This window comes from Cervus canadensis, chromosome 6 (genome assembly GCF_019320065.1).
Source record: "Cervus canadensis isolate Bull #8, Minnesota chromosome 6, ASM1932006v1, whole genome shotgun sequence".
NCBI classification, from domain to species: domain Eukaryota; kingdom Metazoa; phylum Chordata; class Mammalia; order Artiodactyla; family Cervidae; genus Cervus; species Cervus canadensis.
In genome coordinates this window covers 28,987,891-29,013,787 of record NC_057391.1, presented here as the reverse complement: position 1 = coordinate 29,013,787, position 25,897 = coordinate 28,987,891, and positions in this window count along the sequence as shown.

Below are 25,897 nucleotides of genomic sequence, written 5' to 3'. Positions count from 1 at the left end.
GGTTTTCTCTGTCTAACTCATTTCACTAAGCATAATACCTTCTGAGTCAATTAATGTCTTTGTAACTATCAATTTTATTCTTTTTTATGTCTGAGTAGTATTTCAATTCTAATTATTAAGGAATCAGATCTAGGTGTTAGAAAAATTTTAAAAAGCTATTCAATCAGTAATATCCTTTTCTAAAAGTGCTTTTAGTATGTATACCAGAACTTATAATATTGTTGTGAAAATAGTGTTGCAACAGAACTAAATATACATTATGATTTTAGTTACTATATACTATAAATTAAATCTGTAAGATTTAACCACCAGAAATAATGTAGTGTATAGTTGTTCCCTTGCTGTGTGCTGTGCTTACTCACTCAGTCATGTCCAAGTCTTTGCAACCCCATGAATTGTAGCCTGCAAGGCTCCTCTGTCCCTGGGGATTTTCTAGGAAAGAATACTAGACTGGGTTGCCATGCCCTCCTCCAGGGAATCTTCCAAACCCATGGATCGAATCCAGGTCTCCTGCATAGCAGGCGGATTCTTTACCATCTGAACCACCAGGGATATCCAGGAATACTGTCACAGCTAGCCTATATCTTTTCCAGAGGATCTTCCTGACCCAGGAATTGACAGAATTGAGTATATACAAAAACTTTATGCACATGTATAGGAAAGGAAAAGGAAAACTACTAACTAAACTACTAAACTACTAACACTAAACTACTAACAGTAGTTGCTCTGAGATGGTGGAATTATGGATAATTTCTGTGCTTTCAACACTAAGCACATAGTCCTCATAATCAGTTTAAAACTTAATTTTAAGAAAAATTTTGAAAATGCAATGTCACATAAAGTTCTAGTTAGTTTGGTATCTGCTGACCACAGGAAAACTGGCTTCCAAAATAAAGCAATGATGAAAATGATAGATTTTAGTCTGCACAGATGAGAGACTTCTAGTGGAAGTGAGTTCACGCCTTAATGAGAAGGCAAGAGGGCCATTCAATATGCACCAGAGTTTTTGGCTGGATTCACTCCCTTGACTTATGGTCATGCTGGCATGTCTATTTGCTTTGTATAACATGGACCAATTCAAGCAAGTTACTTGAATTTGGTCTCACATTTCAAGCTTGGGAGATGCCACACAGAGAATAAAACTTACATTTCTTGTTTCTCTTGAAAATCAAATACATGGCAATACTTAATCCATATCTGTGCATGGCAATAACCTAGAGCTCTTAAGTAACATTAGTTGCTCACTCTTTCTTTGTTTTGGTTTCCCCTCTTCATCTAGCTCACTTCACCCTTTTATTTAGCCTGCCTGGGGCCTGGGGAGGTGTCTGAGGATATGACTTTATTCTACTTCTTTTTCCTTTTCAAATGAAGAAACTGAAATTTGGGGGAAAATATAGATTTATTTTGCCTTTCTTTTCTTTATATGGTTTCTTTTCTGAATTTTATGTGAAGAGTGGGCATGAGAAGGGAAGGATGTTGATCTTTAAGATTTAATCAAAATATGTATAGTTGTTTCCCTAAAATTGAGTATGTACAAAAACTTGAAATTCCACATCATAGACTTTGTAAGTGGCTGAAATTTTAGCAAAGACATAATTTTTGAAACTAATTCCAAATTCACCTTTTTTGGATATTAATATTCTAAAGCAAAAGTGACAAATTTGAGGGATGATTTCTGAAATGACTGATTATATTTAGAGGTCCTTTGGGGCCAAGATGGGTTAAATATAACTATTAAAGACATACATTTAAATTATGCCAGATTGGAAAATTGAGGCGTCCTTCCCAATGGAAAAGATGAATTTACCAGGGAGTAATCTGAACTTTACCTGGGCACACTCAAAAATAACTCTGTCTCCCGGATAGTGGGAGTGAAGGAGGAGAGGGAGAAGGCTGAGCAAAATTAATGGCCTCTGGAGCTCCCAGATGTGTATGACTCAGTTTTCTTTAATATTTGGAGAAGGACAAATACAGGTGAGATGAAAATAGCCAACATATGTGTCTCTTCTCTCTGGGGGTGTTCATCTCTCACGACCCTCCAAAGATGCTGGCGTTGCACATGTGCAGCTGGAGCCCCGGCCTGAACTGCCGTGAGAATCTAACTCAAACCTTATGATGGGTGTTTCTGATCAAAAGCAAGGTAGCTTCATTCTAACTGGCCTCCATCCTCAAACATAGTGATGGAGAAAAGTAAAATCTTTTCTTATTTTTAACATCATGATATGTTCAAAGGGTTTTTTCTTTCCATTTTCCAATTATGGTTAACTCGCATTTTATTTTTTTTCTTATCTCCTTAGTCTATGTCATGATCATTAGGTCTCCTCCCATGTATAAATCTGACACATCAGACCGCAATTTGCACTGTCAGCTCCTATGAGTGAAATCTATTGCACTTGCTGAGCTGTCCCGCTTTTGCCTTTGTAGCAACTTTTAGACCACAATAACCATCATCAGTTTAAAGCAGGCAGATCCATTACATTTCCTCTGTTCCTACAGCCCCACATTAAGCTAATATTATCTATTTCCCAAGTGAAAAGAGTCCTTCCAGTCCTATCAATTATTAATTCCTTGCTTGCAGCTAATGTTTTCTTTGAATTATTTAAATGCATCTTCATTTATCAATAAACATAAAATGTTAAACAAAGAATACTGATGAAGGGCATTATTTAAGCTATAACATTTTATGAGATTATTTCAAGCGCCTTTTCTGATTTATTAACACAATATGTTTTATAATTATTTTTCCATTTCTAAAAAAAATTATTCTGGGTATTATCCAGAGATTTGGAAATTTTGTGAGTGCTCTCTTCAACTTCTATTGTGATTTTGACAAGTTTCTTTTAAAATATTCTCAGTGTATGTATATGTCTGTATGCCTTTCTCTCTCTCTATATATATATGTACGCACACACCACATACAAATGTGGATGTGTAAAATAACAGGAGTGTTTTTGTTTACTAATATGCAAGTTCATTATCCCTGATAATGTTCTTAAAGTATTAAAGACACCATTATGTTTAAATTTTCTGTTGTGAATTCCTATAGCATTATATTCAGCAAAGTATATTTACAGGTTTTACCAGAATATACACACATACATGTATTAGGCAAGTAGACAAAGAACAATAGCTTTTTAAAGATAAAACCTTAGGTATGAGACAAATAGACAACACAATTGCCTATTTTGTTGGCTATTATTTTCTTTTAAAATCTTGGCAGTAACACCCAAATGTGCACACACACACAAATCAATCCTACTTACCAATGTTCTTTTTCTCTTCCAAATTTTGTAACCCAAAATAAAATGCAGGCTATTGAGAAATCCAGCTTTAATATGAGTACACTTTATCCTGTCATCTTCTGAGATAGAGTAAAACTGAGTATTCTGAAGTAAATGTTCCAAGTACAACAAGTGTATACTTGAAAAAATTAAGCAATTAATGTAACTGTAATATAATCCAATCCATACCACTCTTTGGCCCTTTTCACTGACATTTATTTTTAAACAATGGTATTCTTCAGACTTTATGAAGGTGGTATCAGTGGATTCAGTCATTCTCCAATTTTGAGAGCTCTGAATTTTCTGCTGATCCAAATTATCCAAAAAAGAAAATATCTCCATAAGCTTGTAATAATGCTCTGTGATAAAAGACAGATGTATTTTAATGATAGTTATAAAATTAAATATTCAACAATATGCTTCAAAATATCCAAGATTAATTCATAATCCTCAAGAATTCAAATAATTCATCATATATTATCCCAGCAATTCATTTTGGAAGCAGAAAAAGATCTTGGAAGTCATATAATCCAAGCCTTGCTCTCTAAAAGTGAAGAAACAGAGATCTAGAAATGTTATGGGCTTGCCCATAATCATAAACCTAGTTACACTCAACTGCTGAAGTTCAGAGATACATGTTAAGTTTTAAAGGAAAACTGTGCATTTCAAGTGGTGTTTATGGTCTATCGAATTTGTTTTAAGCTGAGATTCATACATTTTTAAAATAGTCGATGGCAAGAGTTACCTCTCAATAGATAAGGTTGTAATTTTGTGAACAAATACTTGCCTAGGAAAGTGTATGAAAGTTCAGGTATTGTTAGCAAATCATGGACTTCATTGTGATCATTCACAAGTTTTAAAATTATATGTAACATAAGGTTCTGTAAATTATTAAGTGACATAAACTCAGAATGAGCCCTAGGCAGAATGTGAACTAAGGAATGTACAGTAGTTCTTTATGCCCTAGTCTCTTCTTTTTAAACAGTGACAGGTCTCTAAGGCAATCGCTGATGATTGTTTACACTTGTTACCTCGCATTTAAGGTATTTTAAAAACTAGATATCATTTACTATCCTAGACACTTTAAATAGGATGTTATAACTTCTTGTGAAAACAATCATTTCAGCCAGACATTATGTCTGCTCTCTAGATGGGAGAACCCATACTCAAAGAAGTGAAAGTGATTTAGCTGGTAGGAAAACCTTAAAGCCCATTTTTTTTCCCACTAAAATCCTTGGATTTTATCACATGAGAACTATGGAGAGCCATTGGAGAGGTTTTTGTAATTTTTTTTAAACAGCTTTATTAACGTTATTAGTGACTTGTAAAGAAGTGAAGTGAAAGTCACTCAGTTGTGTCCAACTCTTTGTGACCCCATGGACTACACAGTCCATGGAATTCTCCAGGCCAGAATACTGGAGTGGGTAGCCTATCCCTTCTCCAGGGGATCTTCCCAACCCAGGGATTGAACCTAGGTTTCCCACACTGTAGGCAGATTCTTTACCAGCTGAGCCACAAGGGAAAATTTTTTCAATGCTTTTTCTATGCCTAATAAGAAGATCATAGTAGTTTTTCGTGTCTAGCCTGTTAATACAGTAGATTATGTTGATTTTTTTTTTTAGTATTAAACCACACTTGCATTCCTGAAATAAACCCTACCTTTCATGATTCATTTTATCCCCTTTATATATTTTTTGGATTTGAATTGCTAAATTTGTGTTGAGAATATTTTTATATCTTTGTAATTTTAGATCTATGTAACTTTAAACATATCTTCATGTAAATGAAGTTATTGGTATAATTTTCTTTTCTCATACTGTTTCTTTCTGGTTTTGGTATAAGGGCAGTGATAGACTCATAAAATAAGCTGGGAAGCATTCTTTTAATTTTCTGGTAGAATTTGTGTAGAAATGGTATTTTTATCTCCCTTAAATATTTGATAGAATTCATCAGTGAAGCCATCTGGGCCTGAAATTTTCTTGAGAAAAAAATATTTTAAACAGAAAAACCGATTTCTTAATGGATATACAGGTGTTCAGGTTATCTATCTCTTCTTGTATGAGCTTTGGTAGTTTGTGCTTTTCAAAGAATTTGTTCATTTCCTCTGAATTATTGAATTTACTGGCATAGAATTATTCACAACCTTTCCTTTGTATCACTTTAATATGTCAAATATGTAGTGAACACCACTCTATCATTCCTGATATTGGTCATTTGTGCTTCTCTCTTTTACTCCTGTTCATTTTGACTCAAAGTTTATCACTTTTGTTGATACCGCAGAAAGAGAATTTGGTTTCATTGATGTTTTTGTTTTCTATTTATTTGATTTATGTTCTGATCTCTGTTATCACTTATCTCCTCTTTGGTTTAAATTTGCTTTTATTTTAATGGTTTTTTAATTGAAATATTCTTTAAATTCTGTAATGCTTTACCGTTTTCAAAAGTTGCACACACATGATTTCATGTAATCTCATAATAACTCTTTTTTCCCCCTAATCCTGTACTGCCCTCCTTTCTTCTCCCACTGGTAATCGTGTCTGTCCCTTACATCTGTCAGCTGGCTTTTCTTTGTTTTATTCACTAGTTTGTTGTATTTTTTTAGATTCCTCCAGTTCTGTTCTTTATCAAGATTGTTTTGACTTCTCTAGGGCTTTTGTGTTTCTCTTTTTATGGTTTATTAAAGATGCAGTCATTAATTTGAGAGTGTTCTTCTGTTAGAATATAAGTATTTAGTGTTATATGTTTTCCCCTCAGTACTGTTTAAATGACATCCTACAAATTGATAATATTGTGTTTTTATTTTCATTCAGTTTGAAGTACTTTCTAATTAGAAGAAATTCATATACTGTTTCATCTGATATGTATGTAGTCATCCCTCTGCATCCATATAGGATTGGCTCCAAGATCCCTCAAATACCAAAATGTGTGGATGCTTAAGTCCCTTAAATAAAATAGCATGGTATTTACATATGACCTACACACATCCTCCTGTATACTTTAAATCATCTCTAGATTACTTATACCTAATATGATGTAAATGCTATGTAAATAGTTGTAAATACACTGTAAATACTATGTAAATCATTGCCAGGCTGGCAAATTCAAATTTTGCTTTTTGGAACTTTCTGGACTTTTATCTGAATGTTTTATATCTGTGGTTGAGTCCTTGGACGTGGAACCCAGCAATACTGAGGGCTTACTGTAATTAGGTCTCAAATAGTGGTGGTGGTGAAAATGAAAGTGATTACAGATTCAGTAGGATTTACTGACCTGCTTTGAAGGCCTTGGAAAAGTAAAAAAGAAAAAAAAAGTTAATGAGAATAGAGTTTGTTTGGGTGGAATGATACTTTTGGTTTTAATATGTGAGTTTCCATGTCAGCAAACACTTGGAAATAGTTTCAGCATCCATTTGGAAATTTGAACTAGTATTTAGAAGAGCTATCAGAGATAAAATGTCTTGAGAGAAGATACTGGATTAGGTACCTAAGGAATACAGTGACGGAAGTGTTGACTTAGCCATGTATGGAGCTAACTATTTGCCAGGCATTATTGTAAGGACTTGGCATACATGAACTAAGTTAGCAGTCACACAGCCTCATGAAGAAGGTGCTATTATTATTTGTATTTTATAAGTAGATGAATAAAGACACAGATAAGCTAGTTAAGTAATAGAACAGGAATTTGAATCTAAAGTGCTGGCTCCAGAGTTCATGTTTAAACTATTACACTGGACAGCCATTCTCCCTCAAATGATATACAACATAATATCTAAAACAAGTGTATAGACATTGTGGCAGGATATGTTTTTAAGATATGAACTTGTGCTTTCACAGTTGAGAGGAATAAGAAAGAATAAGTGCTCTCAGACATCTATTCCCTTTTCCCTATTCTCTCATTTAAAGAAAGTAGCTAAGGCCTGTGTGTTCGCTTTCCTCATGCAGTGGTTGTGTTCTGGGGTCTAAAGCAGAAGTCAGCTGAACAAAACTTGACTCTTGCTTGCCTTTTCGTTTTCTGAAAGTGTCAGCTCATTAACTCTATGAAAGGGTTATGTTGAGGGGAGTGGTAGAGGCAAGTTCTAGCTTGACTAGGGAGGAGATGGGCTCTGAAAGAGAGTGTGTATATTCCCCAAGAACAAGTGTTCTACAGGGGCAGAAACTCAGAGGGGGATGACCAAGTCCTGCATATGGTGCGTGACTCTGGGTACTAGATTTCTCAACCTCAGGAAAGCTGCCCTGTTGAGGCTTGACACAATTAGCAGGATGACCTGTCCACATGGACATGTAGGTTGGACAGTGGAAAAACCTAAGGCAGCCATAACAGAGTTTAAAAAGAGAGTTTATATTCTGTCTGCCAACTTTTGTGCACCTCATAAAATTTGTAGATTTGAGGACTTCCAAAATGACGAGATTAAATTTATCACCAGTCCAAAAGGATGGAGACTTGGAGGAAGATTTAATATGATCAAAATTGATTTAGAAATATAATAAATGAAATTTACATGTCTTTTACATCTGAATTTTCAGAGAAAGATATTAACCTCATTTTAGAAACACACTCATTCATTCACACTTACCTTAAAGTATATTTAAAGCTCTTATGTGCCAGATGTTTATATAAGGTATGGGATTCCAAATAAATGTTTATAAGATATTCTCCTTGACATTGAAAATGGCACAGTTTGGTAATTACAATTGCAATTGAATGGAATAAGCAATAGGACAGATTTATATGTGAAGCATTAAGAGAGAAAAGAAAATGAAGCAAATTTCATAAAAAGAATTGTATGAAATATAGGTGCTAAAAGCTAAATATAAACAGATTAACAGGTAGAATAGGAAAAACGGACACAGATATTACAGAAAGAAGAAAATCCCCTTGAAAAGAGCATACCAGTGCTGACAAAAAGCACTTTTGAGGAACACCAATCAGCATGGTATCATGGAAAGACCGTAGAGGCAGGTAGATCTCAGGTTGAATGCCTCCTCAATCATTTAGGAAATATGGAATGGAACTCTTCTGAGCCATGGTTTGTTGTTGCTGTTTCATTGTTAAAATAGAAATTAATAGCCTCTTCATGGAGTTCTTGTAGAATAGGAGGAGACAAGACACACAAGACCCTGCATAACCCTTGGCCCTTTACAAATATTTAATTCCTGCCTTCCCAGACCATTCTCAGTGTAAACTTTTGTTATTTGTTGTTATTTAGTCACTCAATCATGCCTGACTCTTTGGTGACCCCGTGGACTATAGTCTTCCAGGCTCCTCTGTCCATGGGATTTTCCAGGCAAGAATACTGGAATGGGTTGCCATTTCCTTCTCCATGGGTTCTTCCCCACCCAGAGATCAAACCGTGTCTCCTGTACTGGCAGGCAGATTCTTTACCACTGAGCCAGTATAAACTACTGAAACTCCAAATGTGACTAGAGGAAAGAGAATGAGTTTCAATGCCATGATATGAACTTGGAAGTGTGTTTGGGGGATGGATTGGAAAAGACCATGAGTATTACCCTAAGGACTTCAGAGTTAATCCTATGCTGAGCAACTTAAAGATCCTAAGCAGAGGTATGATGTAATTAAATAACTGTTTTTGGGTGGGGAGGACATGAAAGAGGGAGGGGAGCCTGGAAGGCAGGGCTAATTCAGGAGCTACTGGATAAGATGAATAAAAAAATGAGAAGACAGAGGCCCTGGAGGTGGGAAAGAAAGGAAATATTCAAAAGGGATTTTGCAAGTGGAAGTGATAGCACTCCAGATGCTTACAGTTAGGAACTGAAAGGTAGTCATGATGGAATAAGACCTCTAGCCTTGCATCACTGGGACAGTGCCACCATGGAGGACTTTCATAGGGAACAGAGGAAAGTGTTTGAGGATCTCCAGTTTTTAGAGGTGTCAAATTTGAGGAGCCTAAAGAGGATCCATGAAATTATAAACTTTTGGGAAGTTATACATGTATATAATTGAAAATTAGGAGAACACTGACCCAAAGGAGAAAAATATTTTATCCCTCTCTTTTATCCCTCCTTCTATTTTGTTCCTTAATATATCAAAATCTATTAGAGGTATGAAAAGGAAGAGGCCTGATGTTTAGTAGCATGACTTTATAGCAACACCTCTGGTCTGTCACATCATGTCACAAGCCTTAGTTCTAATTATTATTAGTTTTTCAGTTTTATAGATGGAGAAATCATAGATTATATCAGGAAGAAACATGCATAAGATTTTTCTCCTAAACATAACCATCAGAAGAAATACTTTTTTTTGGAAAAGATGAAATTAATAGTAGTGTAACCTTACACTGGGCTGCAGAGACTTGTCTGAATTAGAAAAAGGGTGACATTAGGGATTACTAAGAAAAAAAGATGAAGAAATTGTAAAACAGTCAACAGATTGAAGACGTATGCTGGAAAATATTATGTGAGCACTTACTGTTGTGCCTAGTATGACATAAATCTTAAAATGAAAGATTTATATTCAAGCATATTGTTAACATACTTGTTCATGTATTCAAGTAATTTGCTCATTTAACATTTTTGAGTTCTCTACTATGTGGCAGGTGTTCAGTTAAGTGCTGAGGTTAGAAAGAATAAATAAGAAATACACCTAAGTGTTGAGTAACTCATGTTTAGGGGAAGAATGGAAAAACGGTCATTTGAGACATTCCAATAAACTTGCACCCAGAAATTTCAGAGGGCATAGAAATGAGTCAGGGGGAGGAAGTAGCAGAGAAGACTTCCTGGAGGAAGGGATGCTGGACTGGAATTTTAAAGTAGGAGGAGGAAGCTAGTCTGTGGATTGGAAAGAAGGGGGTTCTAGGCAGAGAAGTTGACATGAACAAAGCAAAGAAGAGAGAAACAATGTGATTCACTTGAGGAATTCTGAGCTGCTCCTTTAATGCAAGCAGTTAAGAGATAAGTGAGGTGAGTCAGATTGTGCTGGACCTTATTCGCTTCTACAGCCCCAAGTGTTTGCCAGATCAGCCAGCTGTTGAGTTTTTCCAATAAGATGGTGGCCTGCCCTAGGGCTAAGACAGCAGGAATGGACATTGATCACGTTTTCCTTGATTTCTGAAGCACTGACTCTATTGAATTGAGATTGTTTTTGCCTTTTCAGAAGTGAATCCTATTACACATTTGAAGAGATTGGACTAAAGTCATTCCAGAAAAGGTTCTCAAATTCAAAATTGGAAGTCAGGCTTTATTGCCCTACTTGTTCATCCCCCTCGAACTCCTTTCAAGAAATGACAGGCACCATTAGGGATTAGATTCTATTCCGAGAAACCTGACCGTGCTGCCACGCTGCCCCAGCAGTACGTATTTCCTGGAAGAACATTTCAACGTCAGAAGTGCTGACTGACTCAGACAGCCCTTGTGCCAACCAGGAAATTTATGAGTGAGCCCTCAGTATAATTCCCCCTGGTTCCATACTCAGGTCGAGAGCATGTCAGATGTTTCCTTCTTCCCTTAAAATCTTTAAAAAGCACTTGTTAGGTAACTAAGTTAGAAAACAAAATCTATACTGTGTTTCTATTCTAGAGTGAAATTCTTGTTGAAGCCTGCATTACAGTCACATTAATAGCACATTAGCTCTTCATGATTAATATTAGTGCAATGAATGAATTAATAATGATTAGCCGCTAAGGTTTTTCCTTTTCCCCACCATGACATGAAGAGCATCTAGGGCATTGATTATCACAAATATAATGGATTGATTTATCATTTATGGGAAAAGAGTTTCTCTTCCCATAAAGCTTATTTTTTGCTCCCCCATTCCCCTGTCTCATGGAAATATATCTTTGGCAGCAACTCAAAAATATCCACAGATTATTCACTACAGCCAACAATTATAATTAAGAATGATGATTTGAATACTAGTTCTGAATGAGTAACTGGATCTCACACAAATGAATTGTCCTGTAGAAGTGCTACCCAGAAGGAGGCTCCTTTCCTCCCCTCCCTCTCCCCCTGAATAAAAACCATTGGATAGCATGGTTGTCTTCTGAATAGGATAAGCAGTTACCCTGTTGGCCTAATTGTAAGGGAAATATTATCTACTGTATTGCCTACTGGAAACCTCAAAACCTATTTAGGAGGCAGTATCTTTACATACTTGATTCTATGGCTACTCATCTTTTCAGCAGGTGTGCATTTACTGAATTAACTGTCCAATTTATTCCTTGAGTTTCTTCTTGGGCTTGATATTCAACATCCTTGTTGGAAAGAGTTATTATGCTTTTGTCCTCCTAATAGAAAAACATTTCTCTTCCACAATCTCTTGTGATTAAAAGCATAGCTTTCAGGATTGCACTCATACTAGGACCTTTTGATAAGATGATACAAACTGAATTTTCACTATTATCTAACTTGAGCTTACTGCAGCAATTTGACACAATTACATCTTTAATTGCATTTTAAAGATATGGGTTCATTCTTTCCTATTGATATTTTATCCATATATTAAAATCCAGCATTCACCTCAAAGTTTCTACACCTAGGCTATACATTAAGATGATGTCTGTATATTGCCACACTTCACATTGTATTGTTGCCTTTTAAGTATCCTCCAGTTGACTAATGAGCATTTATGGTTTCATAAAGAAATGGTCCATATTTTTCCCTAGGACTTTGGGTAAATGGTCTACAAAAGTGGCTGTGTTTTATACATGCATAAGTGTGAAGCAGCGAAAATTCAATGTGAGCACACACTAGTTCATTTTGACAAGCATCTATTGAGGGCCTGCTGTATGCTAGGCTCTGCATTGTTCAGGGCATTGAGATTTACAAAAACAAAAGACAACCTCCCATTTTTTTTTTAGGGAAAACAGACATATAAAATCATTTCAGTGCCATATGACATATTGAATAATGAGTATTTTTATACATATGATATAGAACCAAAGTAGGGTCAAAAAGGAGGTGATAGCTGAAGAAGCTTTAGGCCAGGAGGGACCCATGATAATCCTTATTTTCCTTCTACTCTAGAAATAGAGAAGCTGGTAGAAATTATACTACCACCAAGTACCAGCAGGCTTTAGTTTTGTTTATCCAGGGTTTTATGATTTGTGTAAAGGCATTAGGCCTTAATGATTTATTAGAGTCCTTTTATTTAATATATACCTCTACCAAAGAAATCCACGTGATATATATCTTAGTTTTATGACATCATAAACTCATCCCTTATTGTCTGTGAGCTAGTCATAATCCTAAACTTGAAAAATTAAAATAACTGACAAGAGAAAGCTCTGTGAAAGGCAGTCTTCCTCTGTTGATAGTCTCTAAAGATGTAGTAAGAATTGAAATAGAGCACCCCTTGTTTTGGGGTTTTTGTAATTCAGAAGTGGCCTACTCATTAGAGATTAAAACAAAGCACATAGATTTTCCTTGAAGAGCAAGTTTATGATCAAGTCAAGGAAAAGAGTTTGTTAGTAATTACATGGTATGCTACAGGAGAATTATTGCTTATGTCATCTGGCTTTTATAAGCTAGAGTTGGATTCACGATTCTGATTTTTGTTTATAAACTTATTTTTAGATTCACCTATATATAATGATATCTCATTTCACATATTGCTTTTAAAGAACTGATGGAAAAAATTTATTCCATAGTATTTGGGACGTGCAAAGCATGACAGTTTGTATGTCATTTTTTACATGTAAAGATCACTCTCAAATTAATAAGTACATACATTTTCTTTGGCCGAAATATTGAAAGTAAAGAGAGTGATATTCGTTATTACTACCACTCCTGTGGTAGACAAAGAATTTTTCATTTATGATACAGAGCTAAAGGTTTTTTAAAATTGAAAGAGAGGGGGAGAGAGATGATTTGAAGGCCAAGGAAATATATAATCTCACTCTTTCTGTTGTTTAATCTGTCTGCCTACTATTTATTTGTTTTTGAAAGGAAAAAAGTTGAAGCTGATATACCTCTGCGCTGTGATTTCTAGCTACATTACATCTCTCAAACTCAACATTTCTAATCTACATCTTTGTTAAAAACCCCTTATTTAAATTTTCCTTATTTTTCATACGTTCTTCTACCTCTTCTTTCCTTATAACAGTCTCTTCTTCAATCTCCTGTCAGATAGTCTTTCTAAAGTTTATATCTAATTATATAATTCCCCATTGCTTACCAAATTAAATGCAGTTTCCTTGCCCAACCCTTTGAATCCAAGCAGACTGAATTCCTACTAAACTTTCCTTCATATAGCTGACAATCCTCTCTTACTGATCGATTCATTTTTCCACTGAAGCCCCATAGCCTTATCCTGGGACTTTATGTTCATTCTCTTTTCTCTGCATAGAACCTTCTCCCTACTTTCCAATCTCTGCTAATGGGAATTCTACCCATTTTGAAACCTATCCTCAAGTGTCATCTGTCACATGAGAGTTTTATTGCTTGTTGTTTGTATCCCTCTTATTTGAACTCCAATGGTATATGGTACATCTCCCATGGTGTTTATTTCCATACACATGTTGATGTAATCTAACTAGAAAGAAGTGTCGCAAGTAGTGAGAAATTAGGGTTAAGTCCAAGATTCTGACACGGTTCCCTGGAAAAGGCTGGGAACACACATAAGTGCTCTCAATACAGTGTTGATAAGTATCGTGGTGAGTCCAGAGCCCGAGGAGAAATAAAGAATAAAGGAAGAAGACAAAACCCTCAGACTCAATGATTTGGGAAAGACATACTGAAGCAAATGGTAGGACAGTGAAAGTCGCTCAGTTGTGTCTGATTCTTTGTGACCCCATGGACTGTAGCCTGCCAGGCTCCTCTGCGGTGGGATTCTCCAGGCCAGAATACTGGAGTGGGTAGCTGTTCCCTTCTCCTGGGGATCTTCCAACCCAGATATGGAACCAAGGTCTCCCACATGGCAGGTGGATTCTTTACCATCTGAGACCCTAGGGAAGCATAGGGGCGGGGGGTGGGGGTGGGGGGGGGAGGTGTGCAGGGAGGAGCTTAACATTTGTATAGAAATTATCCAGGCTGGAAGGAAAAGGGAGTTTTAAGCTATGTTAGTGCAGAAGGCATAGAGGTGGGAGCAGTAGGATGCTGAGCTGGGCTGTGCAGCCTGACAAGAGTTACTGTGAAATATTCAGGAACTTGAAGAGCTACTTGTTCAACTGTTGATTGTTTGAAAGCCATGCTGAGAGTATATATATCATGGATATTGACAAACATTACAAACCAGAGGTTTTTAATTTATTTTCAGAAATCAAGTTAACCAGGATGCCTGGTTGTAAGAGAACATGCAAGGTTCGGAGAATTGCAAGTAATTTAAATTTTACTCTAGTTGGGAATTTGCACATGAAAAAATAACCCTTGGATTAGATTCTAAGCTTCCAGAAGGGAGGAATGTTTCCTTATTCATCTTAAAATCCTCTTATTGTGCCTCTGATAAAAGTAGGTAGGTAGTCAACTTAGTCAACTTAGATTTATCCTAGCTTAGAGAAGAATGAATCACTTCAGACAAAAATGTGCTTCTTAAATTTTAGTTAAATGTATTTGCCTTTTACTGCTTACGATTACTTTCTCTCTCAATGAAAATAAACAGCTCTTAAAGTATTGGGTTTAGAAGCAGTTATCTGCCAGAAAGGACACTAGGGAATTACAGTGGTATTTATACGAAAGGTTTAGTTTTTACTTGTATCTATTTAGCAGGATTTTCTAATAATCCTTTTCTTAAAACATTTTGCTTAAGGTTGAGAAATAATCAGTTGTCCAGATTAAGAAATGTTATGACATTGAGAAAGGAGCTTTTAGAAAAGATAATTTCAAGGAGAACAGAAAGTTCTCTTACATTCAGTTCGTTTTCTGCTCATTTACTTATATTCATGCCTCTGCCAACAATTGGCCCAGTTGACTCTAAGAACCAGTTGTAATGATTGTTAAATGGATGGATAAATTATTTTTAAAATAACCAATATTTATCAAGTATTTTCTTGGTGTCAGGTACTGTTCTAAACCTTTGCATAATTATCTCATTTGGTGCTTACAAGACCTAATTTCCTTTTATAAATTAGGAAACTGAGACTATCACATTTGGTAGGTCTTAAAGAGCTTTCTAATAATGAATGACCAAATGTCTGATGTAAATAATAAATTCTCTCACACTTGTATGAATATATGCTAACCTATTTCTGTTAGGATTTAGGAACATAAAATTAGATTAACTAGAAATTTAGGGAATAGAGTTGTTGTTGTTTAGTCACTAAGTTATGCCCAACTCTTGTAACCCCATGGACTGAAGCCCACCAGGTTCCCTCTCTCCATGAGATTTCCCAGGCAAGAATACTGGAGTGGGTTGCCATTTCCTTTCGCAGGGGATCATCCTGACTCAGAGATTGAACCCACGTTTCCTGTGACTCCTGTATTGGCCGGCAGGTTCTTTACCACTGAGACACCAGGGAAGCCCAGAGGGAAGAGTAGCTTATTGCATTTTCTGATTAACTGTTAAAACTCATGCTTGAAAATAATTCCTAAAAAGTGGCTTCAAATTTTCTGAAGCAGATCTGCATCTAAATTCCTCTTTTAAAGTAATATAGATTATACATATGGTTCCTGGGGAATTTTCATTTCTTTCTATTTTTTTTTTCCCCCCACAGCTAGGTCACCACTATCTAGTGTAGTGTAGATGGAGGGAATTTAGGTGAATTTCTAATAAACTAAGACAACATGCCAATTCCTTCAACATATTTTATTACTTGCTTTTTTTAACCTGAAATTTAGGCAGAGTAAAATATATGTTTATTCAGTATTTCAATTCATTAGGTTATAGCTAATTAAGTCTTTATTATATATTTTGTTCTTTCATTTTTTTATTTTTATTTTTTATATTTCATTCTTTTAATATTAGCATAGCCTAGACTGTGGAGTATATATCATTCAACTTGACTAGGTTAAGTCAGTAGTCTGACTTGGTGACTGGAACTCATCTGAGCTTACCTGAACTTCCTTACTCTCAGAAGTACCCTTTAAATGACATAATTTCCAACAGCAAGCAAAAATTACTTGTAGATTCATCAGATATTTTCTTTGTTTTAAAGTATTTTTTAAAAAGTTGTTCCTAATATCTCGGTTGTTTATTTGCCCATCTCTATCTCCATAGCCTGTTTTGAAATTTGTGTGTCCAGTTGTTAAAGTCAAGATGATTCTTTCTTGTTCACATCCAAAGTTTCCATTGTGGAAGATTATGTTGCTATCCCCCAACACTCTCTCTCCTCCTTGTGAAAGCATTACTCATCCCTGTCCATTGCTGTGTGATCCTTAGTACCTGCTGTGAAGATGCAGCTATATGTTGACTAAATAAGATGCACACCATGACAGTTGTGAGTTAAGTTAAGTTGTGAGTTAAGTTTTATTTGGGGCAAAGTGAGGACTGCAGCCCGGGAGACAGCGCCTCAGTTGGTTCTGAGAGACTGCTCCAAAGAGGCAGTGGGGGAAGGTCAATATATATAAGATTTTGGTGAAGGGGGAGTTCAATACAATGAAGTGCTCATTTTACAAAAGATTTTCTGCTAGCCATGAGGAGCTGATGTCATCATGAAGGGATTTAGTGCTTTTCTAAATATGAAGAGCAGCAAGGATTGGGATTATGATATCAGTTCCTGAGAATAGCTATCTAAAGTCAGGTCACACCGGATTCCCTGGAGCACAGAGTGCCTCACTCCATCCTGAACCCCCTCAGGAGGTGCTGAAGGTCAACAGCTGCAGCAGTACCAGGTCCAGTCTCCATCCAGGCAGATGGCAAATGCCCTTGTTGTTCAGTTGCTGGCAATTCTCTTGACAAGCGCCAGTTTGTAGTTGACATATATGACTTACTTGGACAATGAAATGAAAGCAGAAACCTCAAGAGCCACCACATGGTTTTGCTAGTCCTCTGCAATAAGAAGGCTTACCTCCAACAGAAACTGCTCTTTCAGCACAGACCCAGAAGGAAGATACTTCTCTGAATAGAGTTGCTGAGCAGAGATCGTCAGCTATCTCCAGCCAACATCTAACCTAAGCAATCACTGTTTTGTTGGTATAAATCTCTGATATTTGAGAGGTTTGTTACTTCAGTGTAACCAAGAAAAGCTGAATTGTACATCATGTAACATGTCAAGAAAAGCTACATGAAATTAATCAAGGAGAGCAGGTTGATTTCTCTCTTTGATACTTGCCATGTATACTTGGTCACGTTGAGCCATAATTAGAGTTTATGATTCTTTCCTGGTATGAACTTTTTGCTGATTCTTTGCAAATATGTTTGTAAGTTCCACAATGATGGTAGAAAATATTCCATGTCCCTAGGAATAGATGGAATTGTCTCAAAGTCCTTAGGGCATAAGCTTTCTCATGAGACCTTCTTGTTTCCTTCAGAGACCTTATTGCACACACCCCAAGAAGGCAGTGATTCCTCCTCTTGTCTCATTTCCAGAATAGTCCCTTAGTAATATATTGGCCTTAATTTCATGAGTATAGACTTCTTGCTTCTACTGACTCTAGATCTAGTTACTGCATCTACTCCCTAAGATATTTACCCCTTAAGACTATTTTCCTGTTTGGAAATTATTGCTATAAACTGATTAAGGAAGCCACCCTCTCCTTTCTTAAAGATAGGCTTAGTTATTACTTCAGAAGCAATGTGATTACACAAGATTAGTTAGATTAATCAATGCTTTACAAGGTTAGTGAGCTCTCCTAAATTGGATAGTGCCTTAGCCACTTCCTCATTTTGACCACTGCCAAGATAATTCAAATGTTTTGCTTTTTTTTTTTCTCCTCCTAAGAGGATCCAATCCTTATTACTAAATGTGACACCCCCCCTACCCCCACACCCTGCCACCAGTGCAACTTGTGAATGAGAAGGTTGATATTTTCCCTGTTATGTCCTGAAAGAATTGGTGATGTAGTTATTTTGTCAGAAGAATGAATGCCATTCCTCAAAACTTGGAGCTTTCTCTTGGTCATTGGAAGACTTTTTGTTTTGGTTTGCCGTCACTAAACTTTCAGTCACAATCCAAGCTGATAGGTCTCAGGCAGAGTCAATACTACAGCTTGTTAATGACACTCCATCTATTGACCTATGAGGGTTTACCACAGAGTAAACTCTGCTCTGTGAAGCAAATTTTGATCACCCTTGAACTTAAGAAGGGTCAGAAACTGCTAGAATAATAACAAACAAAATGAGATCCATTTTCAGCTTTGGTCTTCATCACCCCCCACCCCAAGCATCTGACCCAGGAGTCACTTTTTACTAATAGGATTTTCTCACACATTTCCCTTTGAATATACATTGTACTTTGCTTATGATTGTGATCTGCTTCAAGAAGCCACTTGTAAGAACCTGTTACAATACGCTGCCTATATAAAGACACATTTTATTTGATAGAAGTATTGCTTAATTTTTAAGAGGAGGTTTCTTTCTTTCTTTCTAAGACATTTATCTTTTATTTTTATTTATTCTATAAACCAGGCAACTTATTTTGGGAAATACCAGCAAAGCTGGATTTTGGAATCCTATTCCTTCACATATGGTATTAATATATCTCTGTCTTTGCGTTCATGCAACACAGCAACAGATGTCTAACATTTCTGGTTTTTAATAGTCATCTGATCTTGGGAAGGTCCTTTTTTGGAATAGGCAGTGGTATATGTTTTTAAAGCTACAGCTCATTTACAAGATTGTGTTTTACAGAATTTGTTTTTACTAATGATATAGATTTCACCCTCATTCTGACATTTTCATTAAACATATAAGCCAGCAGTGAATTTGCTTGGTGTGCAGATGAACACTTGCATCATTAATATCCTTAAAAGGAAAGATTGGCTTTAACTCTACCTGGAAGTAGAATACTATGACCTGTGGTCATGTGCCTTTAATTGATACAGCCTATTTTAACTTTTCACAGATGTGCTATTGGCGCAGCTCTTTAACATACGTTCTGACAGCTTTGGTCAAATAGTTCTGGTTTAGAATCTGTAGAGGAGATAGTGGAAGGGTAAAGAGACTTGTTTAGTGAAAAGTTGAATTTCATTTTCACCATGGGACGTCACAGTGAAGACTATCACTAATTTTTAAATTTTTTTATTATAGCATTTCAGACCTGGTTGAAAAGATTATGAACCATGCAGGGAAACTTTAGTTCACATGTGGTCTGAAGGGTTAGTCTATAAGGGGCAACATATTTGTTTCTATTAGTAAATGCTATAAGGAGCTTTATTAGCCTGATGATAATTTTATGGTGATATACTCTTTAATCTAGCTTTCTATGATTATACTGGGTTGATCAAAAAGTTTGTTTGGGTTTTTCCATACCATCCCTCAGAAAAAAACCCAGACAAACCTTTTGACCAACCCAGTATCATATTAAAACAACAACAAAAAATGCTACCAGTATTGGAAAACATTTTGATTAACCAATACAGTATTCAAACTTGAGATTATTTTATAGTTGTATTCAAAATGTCAACTACAGAGAACAAATGAGAATACATTTGAAATTCATCATAATGACATGTGAGATAAATTTACTGGCACCTGTAATTTCTATATGAGGATGAATTGAAAAAATTGTAAGGTAAAAAATCTAATCAATGCCTCATACTCAAAACATTTTAGGGGAAAGACTAGCTTTTCAGAAAGATACTCTTTTAGACTATTTACTCAATGTTCCTTAGTTTTCCAGTTTTTAATTAAGTAAGAGAAGCAATCAAATTTAAGTCTTTTGCACTTAATATTTCGATGCCTACTTTAAATATGAAATTGCTAGTTTAATAGAATGTGAAATTTTGGACAATGAGGAAAAAAGATTGAGTGTATGTGTGTATGTGTATTCTCCACTATTCACCTCAAAACAGGAATACTATAGGAAAATCAGCATAATAATTTCTTATTGCAGAAAATCATGACAGTAGGGGGTGTAGAATATTTGTATTTCATTCAGGAGAAAAATTGCTTAATCGAGGATCAAACAGTGTAGAGCTGAAAGAATAGCCAGATTCAATCTGTTCTAATTTTTAGACCTCCTATCATCAACCAAGATTTTAAAAAATGAATTAAATAAGACTATAAGGGAGATAATTATATCAATCTACCTTGGTGCAGAAAGCAATAAAATAACCTCACAAAGTTTATATGTTGGTTTGTAAAATTCTATTTGCCTTTATTAACAAGTGCTTAAGGCTAATTTCTCAGCCTAGATCATAATTTTATCCATTTCTCATGCTGTGCTTTCATCAGGGTTACACTGAGAGGCTGAGAAACCTCATTCTTGGGAAGGCTATAAGGAGGCTGCTATTTTGATTGTTTTTGATGGAGTGCCTTAATTAGGTCACCAAAAAAAGTGTATTTTAATAACCTTTGTCATTATCACACAAAAGGGATTTAAATTCTACTCTAAAGAGCTTTCTTTAGTGTCAAACATCTGTTCTAAAACTTATCATGGCAATATAGTCACTGAATTGCATGAACAAATTCGATTAGCATCAACTTCTGGGAATGGTTTCTAGCTGATTGACCTGGGGACCCTATCTTTAAATATTGGCATTGTATGGATTAACCAAAATCCAAGAGAATGTCAGATATTAAGACACATAATTGCAGGTTAATTGGAAGATAAAGATACTTAATCTAATGTTGAGCTGGGGAAATATTGATGGTATTAACTTATTAGCTTGGCTGAGTAGAATAATCTTATTACCATAAGGAGAACTAAGGTAACATTGTCTTTGTGTAAATGTTTCTTTCCTGAAATTTCTGTAATAAACAATTTGGGGTTCTGACCCTAAGTGATTGTTTTTTTAACTGGTGCTCCCTGCCACATAGTAACCAGCTGTATGAATAAAGAAATTTCAGATAAATTAGAATTTCTTAATTTTTAGAGAAACACAAATAGTGGTGCCTGTACAATGTAATAGCTCCCTTTCTAGTTGATATTTAAGGAACATAGTATATATTACAACGTCTAAGAAAAATATTTTGGATATATTCACAAATTTATTGAATCCCAAATGGCAAAAGGATTCTAGTTTAGGGAAATGGGAAGAGACATGGAGACAAAACAGTAACTCTTGAAATGTAGGGGAAGAGGTTCACTGTTTTAAATCTTCTGCTATGTTTTTGATGCTTTAGTTTTAAACTGCCTTCAAAAACCTGCATCCAAAGCTAAGATTTATTTATACAAGACTGTTGCTCAGAGGTAAAGGGAGGTTCCCAGAGGCTTCCTAGGTGACTCAGTGGTGAGGAATCCGCCTGTCCATGCAGGAGATGTCGGAGACCTGAGTTTGATCCCTGGAGAAGGAAATGGCAACCCACTTTAGTGTTCTTGCCTGGAAAATTCCATGGATAGAGTAGCCTGGCAGGCTACAGTCCTTGGGACCTCAAAGAGTCAGACACAACTGAGTGAGTGAGCATAAAGGGAGGGTTTAGAGAAAAAATCAGCTTTTTCTAAGCACCTGATAGAGTAGCCACTTTATGACTTGGGTGGGTGAGGAGTGGAGTGTCATTAAAGATCTTTTCAGGCTTTCAAGTTTCTTTCAAGTCAGGTAACTCCCTTGAGGTCACACAAATGTAAATGTGAAAGTGATGTGGAACCCAGGGTTTCCTGGTTTGAGAATTCATGATTCCACTTGTTATGTTACACCTTTATGTGTAAGAATAAATTGCTTATGTGTCCAAGACACATCATCTCCAAATTCCTTTCTCTATCAGGTCTGTTCACTCTTGTTGGCTTCTATTGGGACATAAATGACAAAACAGAATAAGCAGTGCTGGTAAAGTGATGATCAAGGAAGCCTTATAGTAATGGCCCCAAGTGAGGAAGGCAATTCTATTTCAGTTTTAATAGGTTTTTCTTATGATTATGGCTCTGATGTGAACTAGTGATGTGAAGTTAGACAAATGTAGTAACTTTATTTCATGTCCTATAAAATTGTAGAGGTGGTAATAGGATGGGCAGTGGGCTTTAGTGTAATCAGAGGAGAGTGCTAGAATTGGGAGGATGATTCTCTACCAGAACCGGCCAAGTCCCCAGATGATGCTGAGGCACCAGTGGTTTTATATAACAATTAAGAAGGATAATTTCCTAGATCAGCTTGATGTTAAATCATAATTCTAGTTTTCATTTTTTGTAACAAAATTCTTTGTACCAGATTCAATGCATCAGCTCAGCTCTGGCTCTTGTCAGTCTTAAATCCATGGCAAGGCCACACTGGTAAGAGGAGGAAGGAGATACAAGGTGACTATTCTGGATTTATAATACTTCAAAATCTGACATAGCTAAACCACTTCAAAAATGCTGGAGACTCAATGCACCTAACTGTAATCGTATAGGCTTTTCTGATATGTCTCCATCATTTTTGAAAACTTCTTTTTCTCTGCCACAGTGAGACATTTTAAGTTCATTTTGTACTTCCTCAGCCCTGAAATCAGCCCATCCTCAAAGACAGCCTCTTTTCTTTAGTGAAGAGAATGATACTTGGAAACAGCTCTGAGCACAAGGAATGCTTTTTGCTACCAGTTACTATTAGGACTCTTGGTGAACAGAACTAGGAAATATATGTGTGTATACACACATATACATATGTATATCACATAACCACCTACACAGCCCTTTCTCTCCTTATGTGTGTGCAAATCCATATACACACATCTATTTCGCTATCAATCTATATATATAGTGGATAGGCACATAGGTAGATTGATAAATAGATATGTATGGATAGACATAAGTGCAAATGTAGTTGCACAATTGTGTCCAACTCTTTGTGACCCCATGGACTATAGCCCGCCAGGCTCCTCTGTCCATGGAATTCTCTAGGCAAGGATACTGGAGTGGATCACCATTCCCTTCTCCAGGGGATCTTCCCAACCCAGGAAATGAACCTGAATCTCCTGCATTGCAGGCAGAGTTTTTACCATCTGAGACACCAGGGAAGCCCCAAGGATGTATATGGACATATATAATTCAGTGTATATGCACAGATATGTAGTTCGTTATGTATTATATGTATACACACACATATAATCATGAGTTCATTCAGATAACTCTAATCTCAACCCAGTTCTGCTGGGTTTATCTCAGCTTCTCCCCTTCCATACATATATTTTCCTTTGGACAATGAGCTATCTGTCTTTCACTGTCCACAGTATATTTACTTATTTTACTAAATCCTAGATTATATAGAAAGTAATTTCAAAATCGCTTATTCATAACTCTGTAGGAGAAAAGAAGATTACCAAGAGGGTTTAACATTTGTTTATAATTCTTTTGTTAGCAAATACTATTGCAGAAATTCTTGTGTCCCTCCCCCCCTTCACTGTAGTTATACTATTAACCTGAGATTGCGTTTGGTCCATTTGGTCTGTTTGTTTTATTTTTCATTTTGGAGATTTCTCCCTCATCCTTTCAGGTTATATATATTTATGTTAGTTATATTTGTAACATGATTCCAAAAATAAGAACTATGTAAAAATGTATACTCAGAGAAATGTCTCTCATCCCCTCTTCATTTCTTCATGCCAATACTGCCCATTCCATCCATCTCATGTAGGTCATCTATATCTTTAGTTTTTAATTCACCCCTCAGTTTTGCATATATGAGCAGACATAGGCATATTTTCTTATTCCACCTTTTTTTCTTACATATCTTCTTTCCTTTATTATGTTTTTTCTTATCGTAGCATTATAAAATAATACAGATATTTCTCATTCTTTTACACAGTTGCATAATGCTCTCTTGAGAAACAAAACACAATCATGTTTATTCAACAACTATCCTATGTATAGGCAATCACATTGTTTATAATCCTTTGAAATAACAAATAATGCTCAATAAAGAGCTTTGTACATGCAAGTGTGTGTGTGTGTGTTTGTGTGTTTAGCGATGTATCTTTAGGCTGAATCCCAGAATTGGCACTAGTAGATTAAAGTTAAATAGTTTTGATGGTGGTGGTGGTGGTGGGGGTGGTGCTTTAGTTGCTAAAGTGAAGTGAAGTCGCTCAGTCGTGTCCGACTCTTTGCGACCCCATCGGCTGTAGCCTACCAGGTTCCTCAGTCCATGGGATTTTCCAGGCAAGAGTACTAGAGTGGGTTGCCATTTCCTTCTCCAGGGGATCTTCCCGACCAGGGATCGAATCCAGGTCTCCCGCATTGTAGTCAGACGCTTTACCGTCTAAACTACCAGGGAAGCCCTGGTTTAGTTGCTAAGTCGTGTCCAATTCTTGCGAACCCACAGACTGTAGCCTGCCAGAATCCCTTTCCATGGGATTCTCCAGGCAAGAATACTGGAGTGGGTTGCCAGTTTCTTCTCCAGGGGATCTTCCCAACCCAGGAATTGCACCCAGAAATGGCAACCCACTCCAGTACTCTTGCCTGGAAAATCCCATGATTGGAGGAGCCTGGTAGGCTGCAGTCCATGGGGTCACTACAGTCGGACACGACTGAGTGACTTCATTTTCACTTTCACTCCTGCATTGCAGGCAGATTCTTTACCAACTGAGCTATGAGGGAAGCCCATGTAGTTTTGGTAGATATGGCAAATCTTCTATAAGAAAACTTGATCTTTTCACTAGCAAATTATGAGTGCCTGTTTCTTCACAGCCTTTCTCTCGAAGAGTGTATTTTCATACTTTGAAATTTTTGCTAATCTGATTGTTTCCTTGTGATTCTAATTTACTTTCTCTTGTGAGGGTGTTTGTATCTTTTCATATATTGAAGAGCTATTTTAGTAGCTTTTAAGATATTGTCTTGTTTATATCTTTGGCAGATTGGTCTATTAAGGTTTTTAGTTCTATTTTCTTCTATTTTAAAGTTTTCTTAAAATGTTAGAGGTCAGTCCTTTACCTATAAGATATATTACAAATATTTTTATTTTTAAGTCTGTTTATAGTAATTTTGGCATGAACATAGCTTTTAAAATTATTAATTCAACTTTATCATTGTTTCTTGTATCTGTGTTTTGAGCAGTTAGGTATGGAATGTTCTCTCAAGCCTTTTGTGTGTCCTTTGTCCCTTTGGTGTTCCTCCTCTGTTCCAAGTCCTCTCAACCATGAAATAATTACTATCCCTTTTTTTGGGGTTAATGTAATCATTTTTTGTGATTTTTACCACACATATTACTAACCTAAACAAGGTATTATTTATTGTGTATTTTTGAACTTAGGATAACTGTAAACACACATTGTACCATGTATATCTTTATCAATCATATTTTGTGATTTACTGTCATTCAATACTATCCTGCTGAATTATTTATCTTGTTTCCCATAGCTTTGCTGCTGTATAGTATTCTATTGCATAAATATTTTAGAGCATTTGAGTCATTTCTAGACTTTATTTTCCTACTATAAAGGAATATGAATTATATGAATGTTTCTTACACATACAGAAGTTTCTCTATATTCCTATATCTATATTCTATATATATTCCTTTATCTAGGAATGGAATTTCTAAGTCAGAGGTGAGAGTGGTTTTCAATTCCAGTATATATGCCAAAGTGCTTTTTATTATAAAATTGCTAGTACCCATTTATACTCCCACCAGCAGTGTATAGAAATTTCTCCTCAATCACATCAGAAACAATATTTTCTAGTTATTTATGAATTTGTTCATCTTTTTAAAGCATGTTGGCTTTTT